Source organism: Macaca fascicularis, chromosome 19 (genome assembly GCF_037993035.2).
Source record: "Macaca fascicularis isolate 582-1 chromosome 19, T2T-MFA8v1.1".
Lineage (NCBI taxonomy): Eukaryota > Metazoa > Chordata > Mammalia > Primates > Cercopithecidae > Macaca > Macaca fascicularis.
Window position 1 is genome coordinate 51,031,919 of NC_088393.1, and position 19,355 is coordinate 51,051,273.

At 43.7% G+C, this 19,355-nt stretch overlaps 1 pseudogene; it reads right to left on the minus strand.

Moving 5' to 3' along the window:
* Window positions 1–1,235: 1,235 nt before the first annotated feature.
* On the minus strand, window positions 1,236–18,853 carry LOC102133123 (pregnancy-specific beta-1-glycoprotein 2-like; annotated as a pseudogene).
* Between the last annotated feature and the right edge of the window lie 502 nt (window positions 18,854–19,355).

The following is a 19,355-nucleotide window of genomic DNA, read 5'->3' on the forward strand; positions in this document are numbered from 1 at the left end:
CCGGAGTAGTTGGGACTACAGGTGCCTGCCACCACACCCGGTGAATTTTGTTTTTGTGTTTTCAGTAGAGACGGGGTCTCACCGTGTTAGCCAGGGTGGTCTCGATCTCCTGACCTCATGATCTGCCAGCCTTGCCTCCCAAAGTGCTGGGATTACAGGCATAAGCCACTGCGCCCAGCCTAGAATACTCATATTATTAACATTCCCATAAACGTTATTTAGAGAAGGTTTAGCAACACTTATCACTTATTTGAAAATGCTTTATATATATTTTAACATATAAAATAAGGTGGCTTTTCCATTCAGCTTCTGTTTCCCAGCTGGATTCCTGAGTTCTTGGTGTAGCCCATTAATAATTAGGGCCAAAAACGCATAGTCTTACATATGTTCAAAAACGTCCTTAGGTAATTCCGGTACTTCTACTTCAAAATCATTGACTTAGTTGTAAGTTCTACCTTTTATAATAAGAGTTCTCCACCCTCATTACATGTTAGTAGTGTCAGGGAAGACTTAAAAATTATCAATGGCTGGGTCCCTCTCCAGACCTTTAAACTGGAACTCATGGGTGGGGCTTGAGCATCCACTTTTAAAAATGTTTTCCAGTGATTCCAAAGTGTAGCTATATTTCCCATCAGATTTCTCTGATTTCTTGTGGCCTTCACTTTTTTTCTATTTTGGTATCATGATGAATTTCAGATCTCATTTCCTGTTTTATGCTTTATGTCCCCTGGGGTAGGGACCTTGCCTTCTTCATTTCTGTATCTTTTTTGAACAAGTGAATTAGTCATCAGGAAAAGGTCTCCACCACACATACATTGTGTTCTGAGTCTCAGGTTCACAGGCTGATCCTAAAGTCTTTTTCTTCCACGAGGTCAGAGGTTCCTTGTGATGAAGGGAGTGGTTAAGTCTGTAGTGCAGATGGTGGAGGGGAGTTCACCCTGTTTTTAGGCGTAGCATTGGAACTAAGAATTTTTTGTCTATATGGGTGAAGGGGCAGGGATGTGTAGGAAGACAGTTCTAATTAGGATGGAGGAATTATACTAGGAAGTAGAGGTAAAGGAAGTGAGAAGGATTAGTAAACAGAAGAAATGTGAACTTACCAAATAGGCTAGTGTAGACCCCTGAAGATTCTTGATTAAGTGAATTAACTAGATTTTAGAAAGGTAATGAGGCAGTCATATGCAAGGAAGGTTTCAAAGTCTGGACACAAGAAGTCAAGCAACACTTTGAGAAGTGGTTGAGCTTTATGGGAATGGAGAGAATTACACTATTGAGAGATGTGAAAAATAATGAAGAGGGTTTCACAATGTGAAATTGTGTTTCTCATTTGAATCTGAGAAATAAACGAGACAATTATGGCTAAAAGACATTGGGGTAGAGGGAGCATACAGGCCAGGGAGAAAGGGAACTGCAGGAATTAGTGCTGAGAAGCAGCAGTTTAGTGGAAGGAGGAGATCCAGTCCCAGATACAGGCCAATAAGTCTTTTCCCTCTCCCAAGCATGGCAGTCAGCCTGCAGGAAGCGGTACAAGAGAAAAGGCCATCATACCTGCCAGACTTCCTGAAATACAGAAATGACATCACGGCTGCTATGTCGGATCAATGCCAGGATAGATGTCCTCTTCCTGAAGAACCTGTCATGGAAAGAAAAGAAAAGAAAAGAAGGAATGGAGATGATGTTACTTTACAGGGGGGAACCTCAGGAACCAGCATGTAACATGAGGTAGTCTATAATTGTTTCTTCAAGGAAAGCATTATTTCTGTTGGAAAGTTGATAGGAGATGATTATATTCCTGCAGTTTTTTTTTTTTTCCTCTCTCACCTTGTTTCTAGGTTTTTTATCAGTCCTCGGTCAATTCTCTACTGCACTCAGATATTTCAGAAAGATTTTGGATGTGTGAAAGGCTGATCGTTATTTTCTATGTCAGTAGAACTATCCACCTTTACAACTTTTCATGGTTGCACCTTTGTCTCAGTGTCTCTGTGGTGGCAGCCATGAATGAGACCCTGCCAGCACTCCCTGGCAGGGACCTGATTGACAAAAGGCCCAGGTCAGTGCATTTCAAATTCACAACCTCCTTTGCACAGAAAGCTTCCTTCCCACAGGCTCGCAGCAAGGGCGTGTAAGCAAGCCTAGTTCTCTGAGGCTCTCTTTAACTCTAATGGGTGACTGGTTGGAGGACTCCCCATCAGCCTTGCGAAAACTGTCTTAAGAACTGCATTGATACCTAAAATTTCTTTCCCTTTCTTTTTCACAGGAGTCAGCTTTGCATAGTGGTCTGTGGGTTCTCCCACACTACCTTCATGCCTGCCCCACATTCCCTCACAGGTGTCTTCTCTGATAATTTATCTTATTCGTCTAGTCCTATCCTGGATGCATCTCAGTTGGTTTAAAAAAAAAAAAAATACCAGGATTGATTCTTTACACTTAGATTTTTTCCTTTCTCTCCCACAAGTAGTCAGTAACCATGTCCTACTGTTTTATGTGTTACCTTTTTTTCTATATATATATGGAAATAGGTACTGTTGAGGGACACATCTTATGTGTCAGGCCCTGTGCTAAATACTTTACCTGTACCTCATTTAATTCACACAATAACCCTGTCAGTTACATATTATTTTCTTTTTTTTTTTTTTTTTTTTTTTTTTTTTTTGAGACGGAGTCTTGCTCTGTCGCCCAGGCTGGGGTGCAGTGGCCGGATCTCAGCTCACTGCAAGCTTTGCCTCCTGGGTTTACGCCATTCTCCTGGCTCAGCCTCCCGACTAGCTGGGAGTACAGGCGCCTGCCACCTCGCCCAGCTAGTTTTTTGTATTTTGGTAGAGAGGGGGTTTCCCCTTGTTAGCCAGGATGGTCTCGATCTCCTGACCTCGTGATCCACCCGTCTCGGCCTCCCAAAGTGCTGGGATTACCGGCTTGAGCCACCGCGCCCGGCCTACATATTATTTTCAAATTACCAATGAAAGGACAGAAGCTTAGAGTAGTGTAAAAACTTTCCTGGTGTCATATGGCTACTAATAGGAGGATGTGAGATTTCATTCTGGGACTATTTGACCTCAAGGCTAAGGATGACAGTAGTAATAGAGCAGCTGACATTGGTTCATCTGTGTGGCATCTTGTTTCATTGACTGCAATAAACCTTTAAAAGAATCGTATGAAGCAAGCTCTCTCATGCTTCAGGATATGAAAGAAGAACAAACTAAACCCAAGCACAGTGAATGAAGTAAACAATATGGATTAGAGTGGATAAAAATAAAATGGAGAATGAAAAAAGAATACAGTAAATTAATGAAACCAAAGTTGATTCTTCAAAATAAATCAACAAAATTGACGACCATTAACTGGACTAAGAAAAAAAGAGAGAAGATTAAAATTACTAAAATCAGAAATGGAAATGGAGTCCGAGCATGGTGGGTCATATTTTAATCCTAGCACTTTGGAAGGTCACAATGGGAGGATTTCTTGAGACCAGGTGTTTGGACCAGCATAGGTAACCTCAGGAGACCCTGTCTCTACAAAAAAAAATTTAAAACCAATTAGCTGGGCATGGTGGCATGCATCTGTAGTCCTAGTATCTTGGGGGGCTGAAGAAGGAGAATTTCTTCAGCCCAGGAGTTTGAGACTGCAGTGAGGCACATTCACACTACTCTATTTCAGCCTGGGCTGGCCTACAGAGTGAGTGGCTCTCTCTCTTTCTCTCAAAAAAAAAAATAAGAAAAGAAAAGTAAAAATGAAAAAACAGAAAATGAAATGATTACTACCAATTCTAATAAAATAATGATTTTGAAATTACTGTAAGTATTTGTATGCCAATAAATTGTATAAACTAGGTGGAATAGACAAATTCCTAGAAAAACACAAAAAATATGACTACAACTATAATCAGTAATAAGATTGAATCAATAAAAGCATTTGATGAAATTCAATATTTTTTCATAATAAAAACATTCTAACTAAGAATGTAAGGAAACCACCTCAACATAAAGGCAATATGTGAAAAAACCCAATGCTAACATCATACTCAACGGAGAAAGACTGAAAGCTTTCCCTGTTTGAGCAGGAACAAGACAGGGTTGCTGCTTTTGACAATTCTATTCAAGGTAGTATTGAAAGGTCTAGTCAGAAAAATTAGGCAACTATTTTTTAAAAGACATTCAAATTGGAAGAAAGGAGTAAAATTATTTCTGTTCGGAGATAACTTGAACTTATATCTAGAAAATCCTAAAGATGGACAAACCTATCAGAATTGACAAATGAATTCAGTAATGTTCCACAATACAAAATCAACATTCAAACATCAGTCGTATTTCAATACACTAACCATGGACCATCTGAAGGGAAATTAAGAAAAAAATTTTAATTTGTATTAATATCAAAAAGAATAAAATACTTAGAAATAAGTTTAACCAAAGAGGTGAAATGATTATACCTGAAATCCATAAAATATTGCTTAATGATGACATCAATAAAATGAAAGACTTTTTGTTTTCATGAATTAGAAGACTCACTATTGTCAGGAGGACAATGAAACCCAAAGTGAGCTGCAGATTCAATATAATTCCTCTCAGAATCTCAGTGACATTTTTGCAGTAAAAGAAAAATCCGTCCTAAAATTTATATTGAAACTCATGACCCTAAATAGACAAACAACTTTGAAAAGGAAGAATGAAGCTGGAGGACTCACACTTTCTGATCTCAGCATTTACTACAAAGCCCCCGTAACCAATACAGTGTGGTACTGGCATAAAAGAGGACATAGAAATTAATGAAATGGAACAGAGACTCCAGAAAGAAATACTTGCATATATGGCCAAATGATTTTCATCGAGTGTGCCAAGATCATTCAATGGGGAAAGGACAGTGTTCTCACCAAAAGATATTGGAAAAGCTGGATATCCAAGGGCAAGAATGAGTGGAACCTTTACCTAGCATCATATACAAAAATTAACCCACAATAGATCAGATATCTAAATGTAAGAGCAAAATCTATACAACTCTTAGAAGAAAACATAGGATAAAAACTTCATGATATTGCATTTCACAATGATTTCTTGGTTGTAACAACAAAAGCATAGGCAACAAATAAAATGGATAAATTGGACTTCATAAAAATCAAAACGTTTTATATATCGAAGAACATTATCAAGAGAGTAAGAAGGCAACCCATGAAATGAGAAAAATATTTGCAAATTATAAGTGTGATAAGAAATTAATTTCCAGAATACACAAAAAACTACAAGTTAACAACAGCAAACATCCAAAAACACAATTACAAAATGAACCAAGGATTAAAATAGAGTTTTCTCCAAGGAAGATATACAAATATCCGATAAGTCCAAGCAAAGCTCCTCAGCATCACGAATACTTAGAGACATGCAAATCAAAACCACAATGTGACACCACCTCATACACTTTAGGATGCTTTGATAAACAACAACAATGACAGCAACACAAAATGACAAGTATTTTCAAATAGAAAAGTTGGAGCTCTAGTGCATTGCTGATGGGAATGGGAAATGTTATAGCCACTGTAAAAAGTGGTGTGGCTGTTTCTCAAAAATTTAAACAATAAATCACCATTCGATCCAGATATTCCACTTCTAGACATACTCCCTATAGAATTGAAAGAAATGTGAACAAATATTTGCACATTGATGTTCAGAGAAGCATTACACACAATAGCCAAAAATGGAAACAATGGAAAAGTCCATTGAAAGATAAGTGGGTAGGCAAATGAGATATATCTATACAACGAAATGTTATTCAACCTTAACAAGGAATAAAATTCCAATACATCGTGCAAAGTGAATGAACGTTGAAGACATTATGCTAACTGAAATAAGCCAGACACGAAAGGATAATTATTCTATAATTCCATTTAGAAAATAGAATAGCCAGTTATATAGAGACAGAAAGTAGAATGGTATGTGCTAAGGGTTAGGGGGAGAAGGAGTGAGAGTTACTGTTTATTGGGTACAGAGGTTTAATACGGTAAAAGGAAAAAGTTCTGGAAATGGATAGAGTGATGGTTACACAACACTAAATTGCACACTTAGAAATAGTTAATGATAAGCCTTATATTGGATATATATAAAGTGTCCTGGTAGTCTTACACTCTATAAATACACACTTTTTGGCATAGCCCCTTTCCTGCCATGCAGAACTCCAGAGGTGAATCTCCCTATGTCTCCAAGTATGCATCACTCACTGTCCTCTGTGCTGTGTCCCACGTGCTGTGCCAACAGCCTCATAGCGCCGGTGACTTCAGAGCCAGGACACAGCTCAAGAGTCTGCCCCGAGGCTCCCTCTCTTTTAATTTCCCTGCAGCCTAGCCTTCACACCAACTGGCAGTTTGATTTAGCCGAAATCAGGACAGGCCACCAGGGCTCTTTCTCCACACATGCTGGTCCCACACCAGGTGGAGTCAGGCAGGGCCAGTCACCGAGAAGCCTGGAGCAGATTAGGGAGTGGTCTGAGCTGCTCCTCTCTCATCCAAGGGGTTTGCTACTCTCATTTGGGGGAAAAATGTGAGCTTGTTTCAAAGCCTCGGATGCTCCTTGTAGCTCATGCAGAGGGAAAAAAAATAAAGACGTGGCAGAAAGGGATGTGTTGGTGACAGCGAGAAGCAACTTGACCTTGAGGACTCTCCTTCTTGTCCCTCTGTGAAGCCTCTTCCATCACATAGGGCTCAGGGCTGACAAAGCCCCCTCCCTACCTTTCTCAGGCTGGACACAAGGTCAACCATGAGAAAACAGAAAAACAAGGAGAAGAGAATCTGTAGAGACAAATTGGGAGGGTTCAGGAGGAGAATTTAGGATTTGCTTCTGCCAATGGGACACAGGCTGGGAATTAAAATGTTTTCCCAGGTCTTCTCTGAAAGGCAGATAGACACCATCTAAAACACTATTGCCAGTGATGCAGGGATCCACTTACCAGAGACTTTGATCATCTTGAATGCGGAACTTTCGCTGCCAGTGGCTGAGTTACGAGCCGAGCAACCATACATTCCGCCATGCTTTGCAGTAATTTCGCGGATAGAGAGCTCTTGTCCTGATTGCAGAAACTTCCCATCAATCGTCCAATAATACTCTGCCGGTGGGTTAGAGTCCGCGAAGCAGTACAAGTAGAGTTTTTCTCCTGAACGGTAATAGGGGGATGAAGAGAAAATGCTGGGGATGCGTGGACCATCTGGAGTAAAGAGAATAAAGTCACAGGTGATGTCATCTGAAGGAAGGGGATGTTCCTGGTCTCTTAAAGGGACATAGTGTCCCTCTGAGCCAAGACACACCCTCAAGGCCCAGCCAAACCGCTCCTGTGTTCACTGGGCCAAAGCCTGGGATATTCTCCTGTTTCTCCCATCACAGGCTGTAGACTCCAAGTCTCCCATGACAAAAGCATCTCCTCCCCTTATATTTTTGTTTAAGGCTATGCATACCTAGAATTTCCCAGGGCAGGGAGCCATGGCCAACCCTGGTGTCCAGAAATAAAAGTGTCTGTACTTGGACCTGAGAGAGACTGAGATGCGTGGCCTGTGTTCCTTTGGATTTTAACGGGTGGCCTGGTCCACACAGGAACCAAAGATACAAAGGACATCCAGCGTGACTGGGTCACTGGGTGTGCTACCAACTTGGTCCCATATTTCACATTCATAGGGGCCTGTGTCATTTCTTGTGACATTGGCTAGAATGAGGATCCTGTTTTCACCGGGTTGCTTTAGCCTGGGACTGTGTGGATAACAGAGAGAAGATTGTCCTGTGGCACCTTTGATTCCTCCACAGGCATCCTTCAATCAGAGTTGGGATCTCCCTCCCCTCAGCCCACCCGAGTCCTTGAAAACCAATAGCTCGTGTGTGTGTCACAAGACAGATGCATGATGATCTAAGAGCTCAAAGACTGTGAGGCCACCTGCTCTGTCTTAGGGAAGCACAGACATTCTCAAGTGTGAATTGAGCAGCAGTGTTGGGTCATGGACAGATACATCAGTGGGAGTCACAGGCCCTGATACACCTCCCAGTCCCTCTCTAATCAGCTGACTGGCTGGCTCTCCTTGGGTTCCTTACCTGCAATGTGCAACTGCCGGACTCCTTACAAATTCCATCCTACTTTGCCCCCCTAGATGTGATTTATCTGCAGCTTCCATTTCCAAGGACATTCTAGAGACGAGTAATAATGGGACTTCCCATTGCCTTGAAACCCTGAAGATACTGAGCAGGCTGGCCTGGGACTGGATGTTTCAGCAGAAATAAGACAGGGGAGACCAGAGTCAGGCCTGGAGGTCACTTCAGTCATCAGGCCGTGGAGGCACAAAGTGGGGCAGTTTTCTGCAGGTGTTTCATGATGACTTACTTGAGCCAGTGACCTCCAAAGACAGAGCAAACTGCAAGGAATGATCTAGAAAGACTGAAGGGGACAGACAAGAACTGGTGGCTTTGGAGCAGACCCATGTTCCCTGTTCTGGGTTCTTTAAGTTTCCTCTCCTTCTGCAGAGGGCAGGTGAGGACTAAATGGAACTTTCCAGAAATACAGGTGGACATTTGCAAATGCAGAATGGACTGGTGGAAAGGGTGGGAATTAACTGCTGGAAATCTGGTCCTTGTGGACCATACGTGTTTGATGGATATGAGACAAAGTTGGGGAGAAATTTTGCAAATATTTTCTTTCATTGGACACTCTACTCTCCGATTCCATGGGCTTGACTACTCTAGGGACATCATGTAAGTGGATTCCACAGTGAATCTGAGAAGAGACTGCTGGTAGCCGGGAGCTGGGAGTGGGGAGAATCAGAAGTTGTTCATGTGTGTGCAGTTTCAGTTATGCCAGATGGGGAGGTTCTAGAGATCTGCTGTACAGCTTGATGCCTATAGTTCACACAGATTGAGTGTTTCTTACACATCAGACTTAGGACAGAAAGTGTTTTGGATTTCTGACATTTTTTGATTCGAAATATTTGTCACATACTTACTGGTTTAGCATCCCAAATCTGAAAGATTCAAAATCTAAAATGTTCCAGTGAGCATTACTTTTCAGCATCAGATTAGTCAGCAAAAGTGGGTGGCGATAGGCTAAATACATTCTTGTCCTTTTTTTTTCTCACCACTTTTCTAGCTTGGTGAATAGTTTTTGGTCAATTCCATACTGGCCATGCTGCACTTGTATGTTTTTGAAGGCTTTGGGATGTGAGAAATAATGATTGCTATTTTCTATGTCATGAACATTTTCCACCTTTCCATGATTGCATCTTTTTCTCAGTGTCTCTGTTGTGGCAGTCATCAATAAGAGCCTATCAGGTCAGATTTAGGACAGATTTTTGTAATTCTGCAAAAAAGTGTTACTGGGATTCTGGTAGGGGTTGCGTTGAATCTGCAGCTCACTTTGGGTAGTATTGTCATCCTAACAATGTTGATTTTTCCAATCCATGAAAATGAAATGTCTTCCCACATATTGATGTCGTCTTTAATTTCATTCAGTAACATTTTGTAGTTTTCAGGGTATAACCCTTAGACCTTTTTGGTTAAACTTATTCCAAAATATTTTATTCCTTTTGATGTTAGTGAGAATGGAAATTCTTTTCTGACTTTCCTTTCACATTGTTCATTGTTACTGTATAGTCTAAAGAATGATCTAGAAAGAGTGAAGGCCACAGGCAAAAGCTCGTGGTTTTCGAGCAGAAACATATTCCCTGTCCTGGGTTTTTGATTTTCCCTCTCCCTTAGCAGAGGGGAGGTGGCTCTTCCCTGATAGCCAGATAGACTTCACTGGAAAACATATTGCCAGTGCTCCAGGGATCCACTTACCAGGGACTATGATCCTCTTGATTATGAGATTTGTTCCACCAGTGACTGAGTTATGCATGAAACAGACATAGACCCCTCTCTATATTTTAGTGGTTAGGAGGATAAAGAACACCTGTGCTGATTGCTGGAACTTCCCATCAATCAGCCAAGAATGCTCTGTCAGTGGGTGAGAGTCTGTGAGGCAGGAGAGCTTGGGGAGTTCCCCTGGATGGTAATAGGTGTATGAAGAAGAAATGGTGGGGGCGTCCAGGCCAACTGGAGCCAAGAGAATAAAATCACAGCTGATGTTGTCAGAGGGAAGCAAAAATCCTGGTCTGTGGAACGGCCACGGTGACCCTGTGAGCTAAGTCACAACACTGAAGTCCCAGCCAAATCCCTGCTGTGTTCACTGATCAGGAGCCTGAGACATTCACCTACTTCTCCCATCATAAGCTTTGGTCCCTGAGTCTCCCATGACAGGAGCAGCCTCTTCTCTCCCATTGGTGATCAAGCCTAAGCCTACTCTTAGGACTCATGGCCAGCTTTGATGTCCGGGGAGAAGGGTCTCTGTACTTGCACCTGAGAAGGACTGGGAGGCCTGGCCTCTGGCCATGTGTATTTGGGATGGCAGCCTGGCTCACAGAGGAACAGAAGATACTCACAGAGGAGATTCAAGGTGACTGGATCACTGCGGCTGGAACTCCCTGGGTTCTTCATTTCACATTCATAAGGTCCTGCAGTATCTTTTGTGACACCAAATAGAACGAGGGTCCTGTTGTTTTTGGACAGCTGCAACTTGTGACTGATAGGGAGGCTCTGACCATTTATCCGCCACAGGTAGCTTACATCCTGAGTGTCAGGATCACAGGATAAGATCACAGTCTCCGTACCCTCCCTGGGGTTTAAGTTGCTGCTGGAGATGTAGGGCTTGGGAGTCTCCACTGTGCAGATAACAGAGAGAAGATTGTCCTGTGTGGCACCTTTGAATCCTCCAAAAACATTTTTCAATCAGAGATGGCGTTTCCCACTTCAGCCCACCCAAGTCCTTAAAAATCCATGGCAGATGTGTGTGTTACAAGACAGATGCATAGCAATCTGAGGGCTCAGAGATTGTGAGGCTGCCTTCTGTATGTGGGAGAAGCACAGACTTTCTCAAGTGTGAATTGAGCAGCATCATTGCATCATGGAAAAACATGGGTCCAGCAGTCAGAGCCCCTGGTGCCTCTCTGAGTCCCTCCCTCTCCAACTGCCTGCCTGGCCCACCTTGTGATCCTCACCAGGAGCATGCAGTGCTAGAATCTTCTTAGTTTCAATCTTACTTTGCTCCCAAGGTATGTTTTCCCTGCAGCTTCCCTTTCCAAGGGCATCCTAGAGATGGATGATGGAACTTCCCATTGTTCTTAAACCCTTTGGGTAGTGGGAAAACTGGCCTGGGACTGGGTACTTCAGCAGAAATAACACAGGGGAGACCAGAGTCAAGCCTGGAGGTCAATTTAGTCATCAGGGAGTGGAGCTACAAGTTGGGGCAGTTTTCCCAGCTGTCTCTTAGTGACTGACTTGAGCCAGCGACCTCTAAAGATAGAGCAGAGTCCAAGGAATGAGCTACAAAGAGTGAAGGGGACAGGCAAGAGCTGATAGCTTTGGACCAAGACCATGTTCCCTGTCCTGTGTCCATGCCCTCACCTGCCCTTCCCCCTCTAAAGGGCAGGTGAGGACCGTGTGGATCTTTCTAGAAATACATGTGGATTTTTGCAAATGCAGAACTGACTGGTGGAAAGGGCGAGCATGAACTGATGATGGAAGTCTGGTCCTCATGGACCGTTTGTGTTTGGTGGCTATTAGACTAATATTTGGGAAGAAGTCTTGCAGATACTTTCTGTCGTTAGACATTCTACTCTCTGATTCTGTGAATTTGACTACTCTATGTACCTCATCTCAGTGGATTCCAGAGTAAATCAGAGAGTAGAATAGTGGTTTCCAGGAGCTGGGGTGAGGGGAATAGGGCATTGTTCCGTGGGTGTGAGTTTTCAGTTATGCAGGATGAGGAGGTTCCAGAGATCTCCTGTAGATCTTCATACCTATAGTTCATACAGATAAAGTGTTCCTTATGCAGAAAGCTTAAAACCAGGTGTTTTGGATTTCTAACTTTTTTTATTTTGGAATATTTGCAGTAGATGTACTGGGTCAGCATCCCAAATCTGAAAAATTTTAAATCCAAAATGCTCCAGTTAGCACATCAGTGGTCAGAAGTGTTGGATTTTGGTGCATTTCAGATTTTGGATTTCTGGATTCGGGATGCTCAATTTGTAATATTGTAGTTTTCCCATAAAAAGTTGTCAGGAGTTTAGACCTCATGTTATGATGTGACTCTAGTAACAAAACAAAACAAAACAAAATTTGAAGGAAACATTAAAATGTTGTCATCAGTGGAAATTTTTACTGATGGTCCAAGTATCTAAGATGAATTGCTGGTAGTAGTATTTCTCTTGATACCCAATTAAGGTTTAGGTGTGGGGTGAATTCAGCAGGATCACATTATGCTGAAAGAAAGATGCCAAAGGTGATTTGAAATTAGCAAGTCCTTGAGTAGAAAGAGACCCGTTAAAGAGACAGAACTGGTTAGTGTGTCAATTACATAAAGGGAGGAATGATGCCGAATTAAAAGAAGTGATGTTTGTTATGTTAGTAAATATAGAAAGAACTCCCTGTTTCTAATTTCTGTGCAGAGTTAGGAAAAATGGGGAGGAGCCCAAAACAGGTATGTGAAGTGCTGTCTTCATTTACTCTCAACCTAAGGAAATACAACTAGAGTTTAAGTTTGTGTGAATTAAGAAGAGTCTAAGTGAGATGCCATTGGGTCATGTGTCCCCCACAAGAAGAATCCCAACTTATGAAGATGGCATCATCATGAAGCAACAATCGAATGTGCCCCAGGCAGGAAAACCATCAGGTAGCACCCCCTGGTCACCTCCAACAGGTCCCCGAACCCACCAGTATTCCCATTCCATGAATGTTACAGCCTTGGTAGTTGTTCCATAACTACAAAATTTTAAAATTGCGATTGTCAATACAAAATGGTAAATATGAAGTTGAATATATTGCTCCACTTTTTTCCCCTACTCCTTTTGAAGTTTCGTGTTTCATTTTTGGAAGTTTCTTTTTTTTTTTTAATTTATTTATTATTATTATACTTTAAGTTATAGGGTACATGTGCATAACGTGCAGGTTTGTTACATATGTATACTTGTGACATGTTGGTGTGCATACCTGATGTAAATGATGAGTTGATGGGTGCAGCATTTTTGGAAGTTTCTATTGAAACATCCTCAAGCTAGGGATTCTTTCCTCAGCTGTGTGCATTCTACCAGTAACCATCAAAAGCATTCTTCATTTCTCTAACAGCATTTTTTTTCTTTTTCTGAGACGGAGTCTTGCTCCATTGCCCAGGCTGGAGTGCAGTGGTACGATCTTGGCTCATGGTAAGCTCTGCCTCCCGGGTTCACGCCGTTCTCCTGCCTCAGCCTCCCGTGTAGCTGGGACTACAGGCACCCGCCAGCATGCCCAGCTCATTTGTTTGTATTTTTAGTAGAGATGGGGTTTCACCGTGTTCGCCAAGATGGTCTCCATCTCTTGACCTCGTGATCCGCCCGCCTCGGCCTCCCAAAGTGTTGGGATTACAGATGTGAGCCACTGTGCCTGGCCATCTCTGAGGGATTTTAACGAGTTGTCGACTTTTGAGTTTGTTCAGCTGTTTACTTACTGTTAGAACCGAGTGACAAATTTCAAGAAATTTGTCAAAAACAAGAAATGGGGAAAGGATTCCCTATTTAATAAATGGTGCTGGGAAAATTGGCTTGCCATAAGAAGAAAGCTGAAGCTGGATCCTTTCCTTATTCCTTATACGAACATTAATTCAAGATGGATTAGAGACTTAAATGTTAGACCTAATACCATAAAAAGCCTAGAAGAAAACCTAGGTACTACCATTCAGGACATAGGCATGGGCTAAGACTTCATGTCTAAAACACCAAAAGCAAAGGCAACAAAAGCCACAATTGACAAATGGGATCTAATTACACTAAAGAGCTTCTGCACAGCAAGAGAAACTATCATCAGAGTGAACAGGTAACCTACAGAATGGGAAAAAAATTTAGCAATCTACTCATCTGACAAAGAGCTAATATCCAGAACCTACAAAGAATTCAAACAAATTTACAAGAAAAAGACAAACAACACCATCAAAAAGTGGGCAAAGGATATGAACAGACAGTTCGCAAAAGAAGACATTCATATAGCCAACAGACACATGAAAAAATGCTCGTCACCACGGGCCATCAGAGAAATGCATATCAAAACCACAATGAGATACCATCTCACACCAGTTAGAATGGCGATCATTAAAAAGTCAGGAAACAACAGGTGCTGGAGAGGATGTGGAGAAATAGCAATATTTTTACACTGTTAGTGGGATTGTAAACTAGTTTAACCATTGTGGAAAACAGTATGGCGATTCCTCAAGGATCTAGAACTAGAAATACCATATGACTCAGCCATCCCATTACTGGGTATATACCCAAAGGATTATAAATCATGCTGCTATAAAGACACATGCACACGTATGCTTATTGTGGCACTCTTCACAATAGCAAAGACTTGGAATCAACCCAAATGTCCATCAGTGACAGACCACATTAAGAAAATTTCGCATATATACACCATGGAATACTATGTACCATAAAAAAGGATGAGTTCGTGTCCTTTTTAGGGACATGGATGCAGCTGGAAACCATCATTCTCAGCAAACTATCGCAAGAACAGAAAACCAAACACCGTGTGTTCTCACTCATAGGTGGGAATTGAACAATAAGATCACTTGGACTCGGGAAGGGAAACATCACACACGGGGGCCTATTATAGGGAGGGGGTGGGGGTGGGGTTGCAATGACAGTTATACCTGATGTAAATGACGAGTTGATGGGTGTTGACGAGTTGATGAGTGCAGCACACTAACATGGCAAATATATACATATGTAACAAACCTGCACGTTGTGCACATGTACCCTAGAACTTAAAGTATATTTTTTTAAAAAAAGATTTTAAAATTAAAAAAAGAAAAACTCTCTAACCCCTGATCCACTAGAGAGGCTGATTTGAGTAATAATATACCTCCGTCCTCCTATTTGGCAGACTTGGAGTCATTAAAATATTTCTTTACTGCAAAACACCATCTGGATAAATTGGTTTTGTTTGTGCAGGAGGCCAGAAGAACATGTCTGGGAATTATAAGAATGGATGGAGGAGCTGCCTATCCCTGTCCCACAGTCTTGTGCACAGATCAGTCTCACAACAGGAAAGAGCCCTGGATGGGTATACAGTGGAAGCTTATTCTCTTAGTGACTTGGGGACATTGGCTCGAGATGAAGCCTGGCAGGAGTGGAAACTCCAGGTCATTTCTATGCCATTCCTATTACCTGGGAGGTGGACCATTCCACAGTGTTAGCAGGAAGGGATTAGAAGGCAGCCTAGTTAGAGCGAGTGTCTGGGGAAGGCCTAGGGGTGGAGGAAGAAGCTGTGCAGGACAGGGCTTGCCAGTTAGAATGAAGTGGGAGGAAGATGAGGGACACAGAGAAGCAGAGCGAGGCAGAGACAGCATGGCAGTGAACAGTGGGGACTACAGTGACTTCAGAGACCCCAGGGACCAGGTGCCCCAGTTCAACAGTCCAGGACCAGGGAGCCCTGAAAACCCTCCAGTTGCCAAAGGGTTTCAACTTCCATGAGGTGGGGTGTCTTTAGGGGCAAGAGGTAGTGGGGGGATGAAACATGGGTGTCAGCCTCTGAAGGACAAGGGAAAGGTGTGGCCTAGACCTCCTAGGATTCTGCATCTGAGATCCAGTCTCTAAAGAGGTTATGGATCATCCATTTCTTCATTCAATTCCTCCATTTGTTATGTGAGAGCACCTGAGTGTGTGTCTCTCACTGGGCCTATGCTAGTGCAGGGTGTCAGTGGGGAAAGAACACAAGCTCCTCTCCTTTATCCTGTCATGCCAGTGACATGGACACTTTGGGAAACACAGGATTTCAGGTTCAGTGACAGGGGTTAAGATCTGAGGGGGACGCCTGGACATTTTTTGCACTGACTCTGACAGTTGAGGCAGGTGATTTAGTTCTGGAGTACACACTAATCAGCTGACCATTTGCTCTCACTCCTCTGAGGTTTGGATGCCGAAGGTGAGAGGATTTGAGCCAAGAAATGACTACGGGGCCCTTGGATCCCAGTAATCCCTCACTTCTGGTGGAGGAGAGGATGGGCCTGTGGCTGCAGACAGACCTCATGTGACCCTGATCTGCCTTCTGTGTTTGTGTGACTCTGGTTCAGTGACTGTGCCTTCCTGTGCCTCAGTTTTCTCTCAGTCAAATAAGCTAAATGGCCAATGGACTGTGGCTTTTCATGCTTTCTGTGAATAAATTGTAAATTCTTCACAGTCACCTGACCTAATGCTTGGCACAGTGGAGGTGTTCACACAAACAGCATTTATTATTATTCACTTCCATGAGGGAGCACCTTTAGGTCAGATCCCTGTGGATAAGCTGTTGCCAAGTACATTTTCTGTCTTCTGTTTCTGCTTCTGGGGACTATAGACGTTCTATGGAGTGTCCTAAGCCACACAAGGCAGTTGACTGATGGCCTACAAAGCTTGTCTTTCTGTCCTCTCCACTCTGAGTCTCAGGTGAAGAAAGCTCTGTCCTTGCCTAGATGAGGCTCTGAGGGCTGAGCCCTGGCTGGTGAGCAGCTCCAGGAGACACAGTCCTCAGACAGCTGGTAAATCCTTGGTCCCAGTAAGCCCTGCCACAACTGAGCCCTGGCACAGGCTCCTCAGCTTTATCTGGAGTAAGGATTTAGGGACAGCGGTCTGGGGTTCAGGTTTCTAGGGCTGAGCTTCTCTGAGAGTATCTCAAGGGGCCTCTTAGGCAAAGCCCTACTCAGTTCTCCAGGGTCTTTCTCAGGGTCAAGTTTATGAAGAGGGCATGAGGTGCTTGGCTGAGGCTGATCTCCTCCTGCTGAGCACCCCCCCCCCCCATCAGACTGTCCTTCCTGTGCAGCAAGTGTCTGCAGGGTCTGGAGGCAGGAAAGGAATTCTGATCTGCTGATGTTTGTCTCCTCTGTGTGTGTCCTGCACTAAATGCCGAAACCCCAACATGGGACATAATGCAGAGAGGGACACAGGCACAGTCCAGGCCTGACCATCCTGGGTGTGCAAAGTAGAAGTGACCCCCACCCCCCAACACCCAGGGATCATGTGGAATCACTCACGGTATAAGGTGTAATGTCCAGTTACTCCTTCAGTCCTATGACCTCGCTTTATGATTTGTATGGTGTAGGATCCTGTGTCATTTTTGGTGACACTCTGGATCAGCAGGGATGCATTGGAATATACTGTTTCTCGTCCACTGTATGCAGGCCCAAATAGAATCATTTCAGTGTCTGTTGTATATGCTGTAATGTAATGCTGGAGGTCCATTATTTGCCCTTTGTACCAGATGTAGCCAACAACGTTCGTGGGCAAATTGTGGACAAGTAGAAGAACATCCTTCCCCTCAGAAACTTTGGTTGGCTGGGCTTCAATCGTGACTTGGGCAGTGGTGGGCGAGTTCCAGAAGATTAAAAGTGATGCTAGGAGGTGGAGAGAGCATCAGTCAATATTGAGACCTATGTATTGGGATGAAAAGATGGAGCCTTGGGTCCTGAGAAGATTTCTTCAATCATCAGCCTTGTAGACACACACACACAAACACACACACCCCTTTTTGTGTGTATGTGTGTGTGTGTGTTTTTGTCCTACTGTCCTACTGGGTCAAGGTCAGCAGCACAACCCCCATTCCTTCAATCCTTCTGACCTCGGCATTTTTCTCTTTGAAATCCTCTTCCCCAGGGGTCTGCATGGCTCCCTCCACACTGCCCTCAGGTCCTGCTCACATCAGGGCATCCTTAGACTTCTTTCCTGACACCTCCTTCAGAGCCCCTGGGTCTTCCATTTCTGACCTTTTTGTGCTCTGCTCCCTCCGGAGCTCTTGCCAACACCTGACCTCACATTCTAGATCTCTTTGCATGTCTGTCTTCCTGCCCATGACAGCATGAGCTCCGTGAGGACAGGGACGTTTGTGATCTTGATTGCACCCCAGTGCCTGGGACAGGCTGCAGACTCCTGCAGATGTGAAGGTTCCCAGGGATCTCCAAGCCAGGGCTATTTTTTTTGTCTTTCCCCAGTTGTTGAGGTGTTTTGCTGAGGACAGTGTTTCATGTCCTGCTTATATTTTCACCTGAAGTGTCATCCGATAATAGTTATTATTATCATTTTTCAAAATATTGTGGCCAGTGATGCTTAACCAGGAGAACAGAACACTTGAGATTTTCCTACCTATTACCAATTCCAGTTCAATGTGATTTTCCTGTTGTGACCCTGTCTCTCTCTGGCATATTATCCCCAATCCAGGCTCCAACAGAGCCTTCTTTCCTTTATTTTTTTTTTTTTTTTCTTTTTGAGACGGAGTCTCGTACTGTCTCCCAGGCTGGCTTGCAGTGGCAGCATCTCAGCTCACTGCAACCTCTGCCTCCCAGATTCATGCAATTCTCCTGCCTCAGCCTCCTGAGTAGCTAGGATTACAGGTGCTCACCACCACACCTGGTTAATTTTTTCTGTTTTTAGTAGAGACGGGGCTTCACTGTGTTGATCAGACCGGTCTTGAACTCCTGACCTCATGATCCATCCACCTCAGCCTCCCAAAGTGCTGGCTTATTTTATTTTTTAGAACCCCATCCCCTCCAGGAGACCCCATCCAATCATTCTGCTTCCTCCTCCTGTCCTCTCCCAGGAAGTTCTCTCCTCACCTGTGAGTAGAAGCTCCTTCCAGGTGATGTGCAGTGTGTAGGGAGGCGCTGAGAGGGGCCCCATGGCCTCTTCTGCCTGTATGTTCTCCTCTGTGGAGATGAGTCTGGGATCCAGAATCTTTCCGAGCACAGCTGTCAGCGGTGCTGTCCTTCCTCCTTCTGTGCTGAGCCTCTTCCCGGGGCAGGAGCACTTCTCAGGCTTATGGGCGGGGTCTGTGCCCAGGTCACCTCTCTATCCCCTCCCCTCTCAGTCCTGCCTCTTTGTCCCTCCTTCTCTTTTTCCTTTTGTCTGTGTGTCAGGTCCCTGGGAATTGTGGAGGCCTCTGCCTTTTTCAGCAGTGATTCTGTCACCAAACCTCGGTACACACTATGTGCAGAAACACAAACACACACACAAAAGAAACGTGCACAGACACAGAGAGTCACACACATACCCTGTAGGTTGGGCAAGCACAGCTGGGCCTCAGCCTTCTGCTGTCCCAGTGGCTCTGGGTCGGGGTGCACATTCACACCCCTCACCCTCTTTTATCCCCATCTGGCTCTCCCCTTCAGTGCAGGAGGCTGGAGCTGCATCAGGTCCCTGTTATAGGGACACCACATTGTGCTGTGGGTGAGCTGTGTGTTGCCTGGTGACAGGGACCCTTCCTTTCTCTAATTGTGTCTAGCTTGGCTGCAACTTCCAAGGATGGACATTCGTG